Source organism: Phragmites australis, chromosome 14 (genome assembly GCF_958298935.1).
Source record: "Phragmites australis chromosome 14, lpPhrAust1.1, whole genome shotgun sequence".
NCBI classification, from domain to species: Eukaryota; Viridiplantae; Streptophyta; class Magnoliopsida; order Poales; family Poaceae; genus Phragmites; species Phragmites australis.
In genome coordinates this window covers 18,170,801-18,184,113 of record NC_084934.1, presented here as the reverse complement: position 1 = coordinate 18,184,113, position 13,313 = coordinate 18,170,801, and positions in this window count along the sequence as shown.

The window sequence follows — 13,313 nt, the reverse complement described above, 5'->3', positions numbered from 1 at the left end:
CTTGAATCTTACCTCAGATGTGTAGCTTTTGAAGAACCTAAGAGATGGTCCTACTAGTCGCCTTTGGCAGAGTGGTGGTATAACACCAATTACCACACCTCCTTAAAATGCACTCCATTTCAGGTTTTATATGGTCATGCTCCCCCTTTGATGAGTGAAATTTCAATGACTGGTCCTGAATGCCCAGCTAGGGACTTCTTATCGGATAAGCAAGAAATCATCTCCAAGTTGAAGGTCAACTTATCTCAAGCACAAGCTCATATCAAAAGATTTGCTAACCTTAAATGCACTGAGAGGAAATTCAATGCGGGAGATATGGTCTATTTGAAGTTACAACCATATAGGCAAGCAACATTTGGCCTAAGAGGTTCCCTCAAGCTAACCACCAAATATTATGGACCATTCTTGATACTCCAGAAAATCGGGATTGTTGCTTATAAGCTGCTTTTGTCGGATGGAACTCAAATTCACCCAATTTTCCACGTTAGCCAACTGAAGAAGCATATGGTACACATGCTATTCCCTGTGCTGACTTGCCTTTGGTTGAAGTGCTGAAGACCAGGGCAATGCTAAGAAATGATTATATAGTGATACAATGGCTTGTGCAGTGGGAAAATGCTCCTCTTGATGAGGTGACATGGGAAGATAAGGGGCTTATCAAGTAAACATTTCCTACCTTTCACTAGAACATCATCCAGAAATGGTGGCATCAAGACCCATTTTTTGACGGACGGTCTGGAGGCGCTATTGGAAGTTCTTCGGGCAATAACACTTGAGGACAAGTGTTCACTCGAGGGGAGGGAATTGTGATGACCGGAGATATGTGAAGATGTATGTGGGGGATATTCGGATAGCGTTTCACCTCTATCGAATGGCTATCGTTGCTTTTGTCATAGTTACCACACGAGAACTATTATTTTCGTTCGGTAAACAGTCAGTTAGCCAGTAATCTATTTTAGTTATCAGATTAATGTCAGCTAAGCTCATTTTGCTCTATGTAATCACGTTTATGGTTGTAATCCGGTTGGGAGTATATAACCCACCATTGTGTGAAGAACACAATCACTTTTATGCTTTTGTAACAGAACAGAAAATTTTGGAATGAACTCAACGTTCCTCTCTCAACTTTCCCCTTTCTGTTTTATCTAATTTCTGCCTATTCTTGTTGGATTGTGTCCCCGATTCACCAAATTGAGTCATGGACATGTCAGCCAAGAAGCCCTCCGCGTTGCCATGATCGCATGAAGCTGCGCATGACAAGGTTCAGGAGCCATGCCCTCGTCCACTGCCCAGTCCCGATGCTCCACCCGTACCACCTACGCACCGCCACCACATTGCCCCCAGCCTGATGCTTTGCCACGCGCTTCTATTACCTCTCCCTCTATGCTGCCACCATCTCATTATGGCGCCTCCTTAGCGGGTCTGTGTGCCCATCCACCCCCATCGTGATCGCACACATGAAGCCTGGCACAACGGTTCTTGTTCGCACAAGGATCGCGTGTCATGATCCAGTGTGCATGGGAGAAACAGACGATTCTGATTCATGGATACCTCTTCACTTCAGATCAGACAGAACTGTGCTAAAGGTAGTTGCTATTTAGTAAATACTACTTAAGCTTGAGTTTATGTATGTTAAGTGTCAGTTAAGTTTGTCTTAGACTTGAGCTAATGCTGTTGTAATCAAAGATGGGTGGAAATCTGGGGTTGCATTGTGGATTAGGCTTCATGCCATTCTTGCTTGAATTCTAACAGACTCACCATGAGAGGCAGCTCGGCTGTTCTTCATCTTTTTCCCATTCAATTCCATAGATCGCCCCCCCCCCCCCAATTCATTTCTCTATTCTTCGAATTCCTGCTAGTGCTTCTCAGATTCGATTTGGGTGTGACAATTGGTATACGAGCTTGATCGATCCTTGGCAAACTTGCGACGCAATCGGCTTCCAATGAGGGTTGCCCGGCACTTGTTCGGGCATAAAATTCCAGGGGCTAGGGTTTATCAGGGTCGTGGTGAGTTGGATTTAGGTGAGGGTTGCATGATGTGTTCGTGAATAAAATTTTGGAGTTGATCTCCAACTCGGGTGGCGGTAGACTAGTAGAGTGGATCTGTACGGGGAGGAGCAAACTCTGAACCGATCTGCTCTGGAGGTGAAGTTATGACTAGGCACACCAAGGCAGTGGCAGCAGTGATTGTTTCTTCCACTGAGATGGTAAGCCCAGAAGAAGTGGATGGATCTAGTCATGGGTTCTTGGATAATATGCAAGATGAAATCTTAGATCTGAAATCTCATGTTGGAAATGTAGAGTTGCATCTCACTCATATGCAGGACCAATTGAGTTCTATTCAGGCTACCCTGTTGGGATTGGCCAAAAGCTCCAAGGCTGTTAGTGAACAGGATCCAAGAGGAAGAGGCCAGGAGTCCAAGGTTGAAATTGAGAAGGAGCCAGGGAAGGCTTTGATGAAGAAAGGAAAGGGACAAGTAAGTGAAACCACTGAATTACCTGAAGCTATTATGTTAAAGCCTGAATCATCTTTTGGGTATGTGTTCATTGAAGCTCCCACTAGAATTAGAATGATAAATGTTGAGCCTAATCAACTTACACCCATGCTTCCCTCCCATCCCACCTCTAGGTACCCTCAACCACCATGTGTTCCACTACATGCTAGACCACATGAGGTACTCAGGCATAATCAGTGGATCCACCATGATAGATGGGGTACCAAACCACCTGAACACTCCTTCAGCCTATCCATTTCTTGACCCAAGTTGGACTTTCCACCATTTCAAGGTGATAATCCCAATGGTTGGGTGAGACAATGTGAAAAATATTTTGACCTTGCTTCTATCCCTCTAGAACTATGGGTTTCAATGGCAACATTGCATTGTTCTAGACGATCAGAACATTTGTGGTCAAGGCTTAGACTCTCAGTTAGACAAGTTAGATGGCAACAATTTTGTTGTATGGTGTGCCATAGGTTTTATGAGCATAGTATGTTTGACATTGTGGAGATTTTCCATTCACTTATTCAAGAAACAACAGTTGCCCTCTACATTGACAAGTTTGAGGAGCTAATAGCAGGTATGCAAAGGCAACATCCTAGTCTTATGGAGGATTACTATGTAAGGTGTTTTGTTAGAGGGCTGAAAGATAAAATAAAACACTACCTCAAGCCTCACAAACCACACATTCTGGAAGATGCTTACTGTATAGCTAAAGACTTGGAGAGGACAGTCATGAGCAGAAAATCTTTTCCTGCATTTTCAACAATGTATAACAAAATCACTCACCAAATGCCTGTGACCCAGAAACCTATTACCACAAATCCTAAGCTGGAAGTTGCACTGAAACCTAACAGACTGACTATAGTAATAACTAGGGCAAAGGAACCAGGTACCTACTGGAAATGTTCAGCACCTTGGACTCCAAAGCACAAGACTAGGTGTAGGTTTTATCAAGGTTTTGCTCATGCTATTTCCTAGAACAAGATGAGGCATTTAACCCTGAAAATGAACAAGAGGTGATAGTTCAGAATGAGCTAGACTTACAAGCTCCAGTGCCTTATTTGATGGAAATATCTAAACAAGCTCTCCATGGCACAAGAACAGTGGCAACATTTTGGTTACCCTTGATGGTAGGTGGAAAAAGAGCAATAGCATTGGTGCATAGTGGAAGTACACATAGCTTTGTGGAAGTACCCATAGCTTTATGGATGTCACATTTGCACACAAGGTCATGTGCACCATCCAACATGTACCCTTACAAACTATCAAGACAGATGGTGGTGGTGAGTTTCACTCATGTGGTTACACTCCCCACTGCATCTACTGGATTCAAAAGGAAGGTTTCAGAATTTATTCCAGCTACTAGAGTTGAAAAGCTATGATGTCATTTTAGGGTGTGATTAGATATAACAACTCAACCCTAATGGAATGGATCTTAAAGAAGAGAGTACTTACTATTAGAAAGGAAGGAGTTTCTAAGGTTTGTTTCTATGACTGTCTGCAAACTAGACAGGATTGTTCCATGGAAGCCACCAAATTTCTAAAGATGCACTCAAAGGGTGGAATGGGTTGCATTCTGTACATTAGAACCACTGATCAAGAGGTACCTCCTTGATTATTATTCACATGTTTTCTTAGAATGTACTAGCTTGCCTCTAGACAGAGGGTGTGTGCACTCAATTCCATTGAAACCAAACAACATTCCTCCAATATGAGGTCATACAGGATTCCTCACTACCAAAAAGATGAGGTGGAAAGATTAGTCAGGTAGATGTTGGGCCAGGAATCATTCAAACCAGTGAGAGTCCATATTCTTCACCCTCAATCTTAGCAAGAAAAAAGGATGGATCTTGGAGATTCTGTGTGGATTATAGATAACTGAATGACCAAACCATAAAAAACAAGTTCCACATACCAGTTGTGGATGATCTCTTTGATGAGCTTCATGGAGCCAATGTTTTCTCTAAGCTGGATCTCGGGTCAGGTTTCCATCAAATACTAATGAAACATGAAGATATTCCCATGATAGCTTTTAGAACTTATTTTGGTCATTTTGAATTCTTAGTAATGCCTTTCGGCTTAACTAATGCTCTAGCAACTTTTCAAGCAATGATGAATCAAGTGTTTATTGAATATCTTAGAAAGTTTATCCTCATATTCTTTGATGACATACTCATATATAGCACCATACTAGAAGAGAATAAGGAGCCTCTTGCCATTGTACTGCAAGTTTTGACTGATAACTAGCTAAAGACAAAAAGGAACAAATTGTATTTGCAGTGACCCAAATTGAATATCTTGGTCCCGTGATCAATGAAAAAGGTCTCTCAACTGATAAAGCCAAAGTAGAGTTTGTGAGGAACTAGCCAAAACCTAAGAATATAACTGAACTGAGAGGATTTCGTGGGTTGGCAGGATATTATAGACGATTTGTCAAAAACTATGGAATTATATGCTGACCACTCCATCATATGCTAAAGAAAAATTCATTCTATTAGGGCAATGCACAAACACAAGCCTTTGAGGAGATAAATGATAAATTGACCAAAGCTCCTGTCTTAACACTTCCAGACTTTACATTACTATTCACCCTAGAAGCTGATGCTAGTGGATATGAAATTGGAGCATGTAGTGTGGTCAACCTATAGCTTACTTCAGTAAAGCATTAAGTCCCAAAGGGAGGTCACAATCAACTTTATATAAGGAGGCATTAGCCATCCTGGAGGTAGTAAAGAAATGGAAGTGCTATCTATTAGGATCAAAAGTGGTAATAAAATAGATCGACAAAGCCTTAAGTACATTACAGAGCAAAGACTAACTGAAGGCATACAACACAAACTAATACTTAAACTCTTGTAACTAAACTATGTGGTGAAATACAAGAAGGGGAAAGAAAATAGAGTTGCATATGCTCTTTCTAGAGTTGAACCAGCTTGTCAAGCTGTCACTTTTGTACAACCATTATGGATCAATGACATCCTACAAAGTTATACCCATGACCAGAATTGGCAATAGCTCATAGCACAACTTGCAATCACTCCTAATCCAAACTCAAAGTATTCGCTGCATTCTAGTATTCTGAGGTACAAGGGAAGAATCCATGTTGGGAATAACAGTGATATCCAGAGTAACATATTGAAGGCCTTACATTAATCAGTTGTAGGAGGACACTCAAGAATTGCAACAATTTATCAGAGAGTTAAGTGGCTTTTTCACTGGTTGGGACTTAAGAAGGTTATAACTGAATTTGTTTCAACTTGTCCTATGTGCCAGAGGGCAAAGGCTGAGCACTGTCAGTACCTAGGACTACTTGAACCACTACTTGACCTAGACATGGCCTAGTCACACATCACCATGGACTTTATAGAAGGTTTACCTAAGTCTAATGGTAAGGATGCTAAACTGGTAGTAGTGAATAGGCTCACTAAGTATAAAAAACTTTCTTCCATTGAGTCATCCATTTACTGCATCTACTATTGCTCAAGTGTTCCTGGATAGCATCTTCAGATTGCATGGACTTCCTGTTGCCATAGTCTCTGACAGAGATAGGATTTTCTTAAGTGATATCTTGCAAGCTATCTTCAAATCCTTAAGGGTGTCTCTTAGATTTAGTTCAGTCTATCACCCCCAAAGTGACGGCCACACCGAGAGGGTTAACCAATGCTTAGAATCCTACCTCAAGTGTATGGCATTTGAAGAGCCAAAAATATGGTTTTATTGGCTGCCACTAGCTGAATGATGGTGTAACACTAATTTTCATAGCTCAATGAAGTGTTCACCATTTTAAGCATTATATGGCTATCCACCTACAATGATCAGTGAAGTATCTATACCAGGCCCAGATTCACCTGCCAGAGAGTTCATCATTGAGAAGCAACAAATGTTAGCCAAGCTGAAAGATAATTTGGCTCAAGCACAATCTCGTATGAAAAGGTTTGCTAATATTAAAAGGTCAGAAAGGAGCTTTCAGGTGGGAAATATGGTCAATCTCAAAATGCAACCGTTTAGACAAGCAGCCTTTGGTCTGAGAAATTCCCTCAAATGAGCAACCAAATATTATGGACCATTCCTTGTGATCTAGAAGATTGGACCTATTATTTACAAATTGCAGCTGCCAATCAATTCAATGATACATCTGGTCTTCCATGTGAGTCAATTGAAGAAGCAAATTGGCCCAAGAATTGTACCATGTTCTGAACTTGCTATGGTGGACAGTCAAGGAAGAATCAAGATTAACCCTACTAAAGGGCTGGACACAAGAGCCCTACCTAGGAACGACTCAGTTGTGACTCAATGGAGAGTATAATGGGATAATTTTCCACCTAAAGATGCAACTTGGGAAGATAAGACTTTCATCAAATCTACTTTTACAGAGTTTTATTGGAAGATAATCAGGAAATGGTGGCCTAACAACCCATCTTGAGAAGGACAGCCTGTTGGCCAAGCTGTAGAGGTGATTCATAACAATTGAGGGCAAGTGTGCTCTCAGCAGAGGGGTATTTGTCATGACCCGGCCTGCACAAGAGAAACGGGTGATTCTGATTCATGGATACCTCTTCACTTAATATCGAACGGTGCTAAGCTAAAGCCATTTGTCATTCAGTAAATAGTACATAAGCTCGAGTTTTATGTCTATTAGCATCAGTTAAGTTTGTCTTAGACTTAAGCTAATGTTGTTGTAATCAGAGATGGGTGGATATCTGTGGTTGCGTTATGGATTAGGCTATTAGGCTTCATTCTATTCTTGTGTTGAATTGTAACAGACTCGCCATGAGAGGCGGCTCGGCTGTTCTTCGTCTTTTTCCCATTTAATTCCACAGATTCCCCCCTGATTCATTTCTCTGTTCTTTGGATTCTTGCTAGTGCTTCTCAGATTCGATTTAGGTGTGACACCATGATACATGTGATAGAGAAAACTATCAAATATCTAACTATAGAGTATATGCTCATAAGGAGTACACCATACACGGATAGGGTACACCGTACACCTGATAGACAACTTCAGATATTGTGGATTCGGATCTGTGGGACCCGGTATACTCAGGAACATAGCCGCCGGTGGTCTTGCGGGCAGTCTTCTTGATGCGGGCCATCTACAGTTTGGAAACAAGAGAAAATCAGTAAAACATTTTTAATAAAGCAGTAAAATGAAGCTCAAGGGTAAATCAAGATTTTTGCAAATATAGTTTTTATAAATTAACCCTTATTATGCGACCATTTCTAGCTAGGCTTGCGACCTACGGTCAACATGGCTCTGATACCACTTCTGTCACACCCAGTTTTAAGACCAAAACCAGATGTAAACTATATGTATGCCAGGATTAGTTTAATCATACATATAGCGACTTCATTAGTGTAACAGACACAGTGCTTCTTATTACAACGTTAAATTATTACAAAATGACCACACACGGGTCTAAAGAAAAGAACACCACAGCGGAAAAAGAAACGGCGCAACTCCAAGCCAACAGGCAGCCGACCGAGAGTTCCACAAGCCTAGAACTCGGCATCATCCTCGGGAAAGTCATCCTCAGGAAATTCTTCAAAAGTTTCGCCTTCTGAAACAGCAAGCGTGAGTATTTCCAATACTCAACAAGTGGGGGAAAATATTTAATTTGATATGGTGGCTTGAATCAAGGTTTCCTATTCTAGGGTTTCATTTGCATAAAAGCCGATTTTTAGCCCTGAACTATGGAAAAAACAAATTTTTATTTTAACCGGGAAAAGATGTACCAAAGATTTTCTTTAACCTCCGGGAATTCAACCCAATTCCCAAAGATTTTCTTTAACCTCCGGGAATTCAACCCAATTCCCAAACCAAGAAAAACAACCACCCGACTAATCATGTGAGGGTCCATGCTGCTCATAACTGTGAGCACGGCTGAATATTCAGTTTGACACTCTGCAAAGTTTGCACACTTTACCCACGAGTCGTGATCTTCTCTGTTGCCAGCACCTGATGGTACCTTACACACTTCCGGGGTGTGCGCCAAGAGATCACTACGAGGCTTTTCCAGAGAGTCTCCCAGTATGCACTTGCCCACTGAGGTTTCACCGCCGTACATAAGTGGAGTAACCCTCCACCCCATAAGCCCCCTCTTGTGCCGGGTAGAATCGGGAAGTAACCCTTCCTTATCTACACATCTGATTGGCTCATACAACACTGGGAGAACATCTAGTTACTAGGCCAAACCGTACCATATTGGTCTCGTGGTTGCTTTGTTTGCCATGGATGTTCGCTCCACGAATCGGTCCTTAAAATGGTCTGGGCAAGACCTCCAATAACCCCATAAGGGTATACTACCAAACAACCAACTATGCTGGGAAAAGTAGCCCTTTCTTGCCCAAAACCCCAATTATCTTTGTTGTTAACTCCCTTAACAACATCAGTTTCCATGATATTCTTCCTATATCAATTTTTAGTTCATAACTCAAGATTCATCACCTACACACTACATGTTCATCTAAAGCATGGCTAAGCATAAACATGATGATCTTGTATGGATAAAACATCTATATCTAACACTAGTATTTGCTATACTACCCATTTTTGTAAAACAGCATGCATATTTGACAAAGACTCGCTTTATGTAAAAAAAAAACTGGGTTTGCAGCATGATCAAGACACTTGCCTTTGTCAAAGTGTTGCACAGGTCCTTCAAAATCTTCCTCCTGAAAGTTGCTGAACTCCTGGACTGAATCGTCTACACGAGCACACAATCTAACATAACAACAGTACACCAAACATTCCTAAAACTAGATAAAAACCCTATAAACAGATTCTACCCGATGCTACGATTGTTTGAGCGCGAAAATCGTCTAAATCGGAGCTACGAACAAAAAAGTTATGATTATTTGAAGTTCCAGGGGTGTTTCTGCAAAATTTCCTTATTATCAGAGAAAATCCGAATTGTTTTTATACTGGAAATTGGATTTATGACATCATAAACATTATTGGTTTATTCTTCTATTAGAAAAGAAATGGAATAGGTTCATGAGCCCATGGACCAGGGCCGGTTGGCCGGTCCATGAGTCCACGGTGGACCGAAGTTCAAATAATGAAGAGGTTTTAATCCTGGCCGTAGAAAGGAGATCGGACGGCCGAGATTGATCCGGGCTCGGTCCGGCGGCGCGAACGGCGACCGACGGCGGCGGGGTGGTCGGAGCGCGACCGGAGTTGGCCGAAACGGGCTCCGGCGGCCGGGTTGCTCCGACAAGCGGCGAAAGGGAGAGAGAGGAGGCCGGCTAACTTACCCCGAGCTTCGGTGAGGTCGGGGCGGCGGCGAGGTAGCCAGCCGATGAGCGCAAGCGGCGGAGGCGGCCGGGGCGCGACAGGGAAGGGGCTCCGGCACCCAATTGGCGACGAGGAGGCACGGGAACTCCTCCTGGGTCACCTGCGAAGCCGGCAAGGTGGTTAGAGAGGCCGAAGACAGCACAGCACGCAAGAATGGCGGCGGCGCCGTTGGACTCACCGGAGACAATGGCGACGGCAAACCGAGAGAGAAGAAAGGGTGGAGATGGTTGGACGGGGTGCACAAAAGAACGGCGAACTCAATGGCATCGGATTTTATAGAGGGGAAGGAAGGGAGAGGGACGCACGGCCGGCTGGACTTCAATGCCGGTGCTAGCTCCATGCGACCGAAAACGGCAACAGGCGGCCATTTCACCAAATTGAAGAAGGGAAAAGGAGGGGAAGGGGCACGCGCACGCGGCGGTTCAGCGCTCGGGCGGGGAGATGAACGGGGGAGGCTCCAATCAAAACTGGCGACGGCAGCGTTTAAACGGGGAGGCGGGCGAACGAAGGTGGGAGAAGGGGAGCCGTCGGCTCGGCTCGGTGCAGCCGGCTCGGCTAAACGGGCCCACCTGGCGGTCAGACAAGGCGAGGGAGGGGGATCGGCTCGGCGGGGAGCCGGCTCGGGCTGAGTGGGGCCCACGGGGCGGTGAGAGAGAGTGGGAGGGCCGGCTTAGCTGGCTTGGGCCGCGTGGGAAGATGATAGCCGGCCCATACGGGTGGGGAAAGAAGGGAGGTGAGGAGGTGAGCTGGGCCGGGAAAAAGAATTCAGCCCAAAAGCATTTTCTTGATTTTCTAAGCCTTTTTCAATTGAATTTCAACACATTTTCAAAAGAGGTTTTAAAGCAGCGAATCCTAGCGAAATTTTGCAAACTTTTTCCACACAATAAAACATTATTGCATCTACAACGATATGAATGCATTCAAACAATTCTCTTAGGCCAGGTTAATTTTAGAAATTAATTTCCTATTGAACTAAGTTGCAATACTTGATTTAAATTTCTAGCAAAATTTTAAATTATTGCAAAAGTTGAAATTTTGGGTGTTACATTCTCTATTGAGTTACGCTGGTCAAATACGCAAGTCAGCTAAAAGTTTGCATAAAAACCATCATGTTCTCTTTTTCTTAGTTTCGTACTAGTTTTTTGTTCCTTACTATTTTGGCTACTTCTAGTGCTTACTCGAAGTCCGATGCATCTAATAATATTTCTAGTTGAGCTTTCAGGTATCGATGGATATTTGATAAATAAGTGTCGAGGATGGTTTTAGCATGTACTGAATAGTTTTTGCATCTACTTATGCTAACTCTATTTCATCAACAAGGGAATAGTGGCAAAAACATAATGGACAAGCAAAATAATAGTAATGTTTATAGACATTCCTAAAATAAGGATCAAGTTTAAAGTGTTTCGAGTCAAGGACAACGGACAATCAACTAGAATGATTGCCTTCGCTTTCGTCGTTAAGCAACCTGAGCCCTAAGGACTCAATGAAGGCAAGGATCGGAGGCTTGAAGTTGTGAATGATATTTGTTGCCTCCTCTTCTGAACAATCAAACCCCTCCATCACTACTGATGTGTCGAGGTCGGAGTTATAGCTTTTGAGGAGACCAAGCATTTTATCGACGCTTACGGAGGTCGAATGATTCATGCGGTCGAGGGTCTGGTCTTTCAGCTTTCAAAGCGCAGTTGCCATGGTGTCCCGTTTAACAGTTATAGTGTTTTGTTCGGTAGCCATAGCATCTCTTTCGGTTGCCATGGTGTCATGTTCGGTAGCCATGTTTTTTCGGTCATCTTTTGCCTTCTTCAAATCACCTTTCAGTTTTTCTAGATATGTGTCCTTGTTCCTTAGGAAGGACTATAGACTAGGAAAACAAACAAAAATCAATTATCATCGGTTGTCTGATATTTGAATCACACACTAGTGATTAAGGGTGGGCGTGGTTCAACCCTGGAGCGAACCAGACTGATCCATGTGATCCATTCAACGTGTGGAGGGGTCTGGGTCAACCCATTTTTTTATAGCTGCTCGGCCCTTGTGCTCCAATGGGTACCGTGGATCGATCCATTTATATTCAGAGCTCAACGGACCAGTTGTTGTAGCGTATAATAATTTGAGTATTGCTATACAACTGGGCCAATACATGTACTGATGTATAACGACTTTTTCTCTCACAATCATGTGTACACAATTTGTGTAAAAAGTCATCATGTCTTTGTAAATAAAATTTGTAGCGTCTAGACATAAGAAGCAACAGAAATTTTCCATACATCTGTTGATAAACAGGAAACAGCGTGTAGAAATCTTCAATTTTAAAAAAGCATATGGTCCATAACTGGACTATTAATCAAACCAAAACCATGTAACTTAGAGTCTTCAACAGGGAGGCGGTAAGAAACTAGATTACAGTCTTCTTGCAAATACACCAAATCACTGACGGGATAAAAACGTGCTGGAAGGACTAACATCGTATCATGCCATAAAACATATACAATAATAAATTACAGAATTATCTCAGTGGATGATCTTGGTAGACCTAAGACACCTATGATGAACCATGAATAGGACCAATGGATGATCTAGATAGACCAAAAAAAGACCGCGACCCTGTAGACCATTTGTTCCATAAAACTAATTATTCATTTTCCAAAAATGAAAAATGCCCAAACATTAACAAATGAGGCACCTCACTACACCAAAATATCTCATCAGTGCCGGTTCAAAATCGTCATCAGTGACGGATTTTAAACTGACACTAATTACTCGATTGGTGGTTAGAACTGGCACTGATACTGGACTATCAGTGCTGGTTGGAGCTACCAACCAGCACTGATAGTCAGTCTCGATTCAACGTTTTTCGGGCTGAAAAAAGTTTTAAAATTTTTTTTGTGACCAAAGGCTACCCACCCGACCACGTCCAATATTCACAAAGTCACGTGATATTCACTCGCATACGGCAACAAAGACTCGAACTCAAAACCTCACAACCTGTGCGTACACATGACCCCGCTAACCTCTTAGCTATCGTCCTTTTCGTGAGTATAGTAGCAAAATAAATCCTTTTGGTATCTTCTGACCGAACATTTGAATAGCTATTTTGATATCTAAATGATCTCAAATAAAAAAATGATCACCTAAAAAGTTATAGATCTCATTGAGAGCTACAATTTTTATATAAAGTATTTCCCCATCCAACTTCGTGTGAAAAAATTATGAATTTTTTAATGTGAGCTGTCATCGACCACTGCTGCAACTTTATTATAATTATTTGGATATTTAAATGACCTCAAATTAAAAAAAATCAACTACAAAGTTGTAGATCTCATAGAAAGCTATAATTTTCTTATAAATTTTTTCCTTATCCAACTTCGTATGAAAAAGTTATAAATTTTTTAAGATAAGCTGTGACAGTAACAATTATCAGTGGTGGTTCGTAACTAGAACTGGCACTGATACTGATACTGATTATCAGTGCTGGTTCATATCTAGAACTGGCACTGATACAGTCATTATCAATGCCG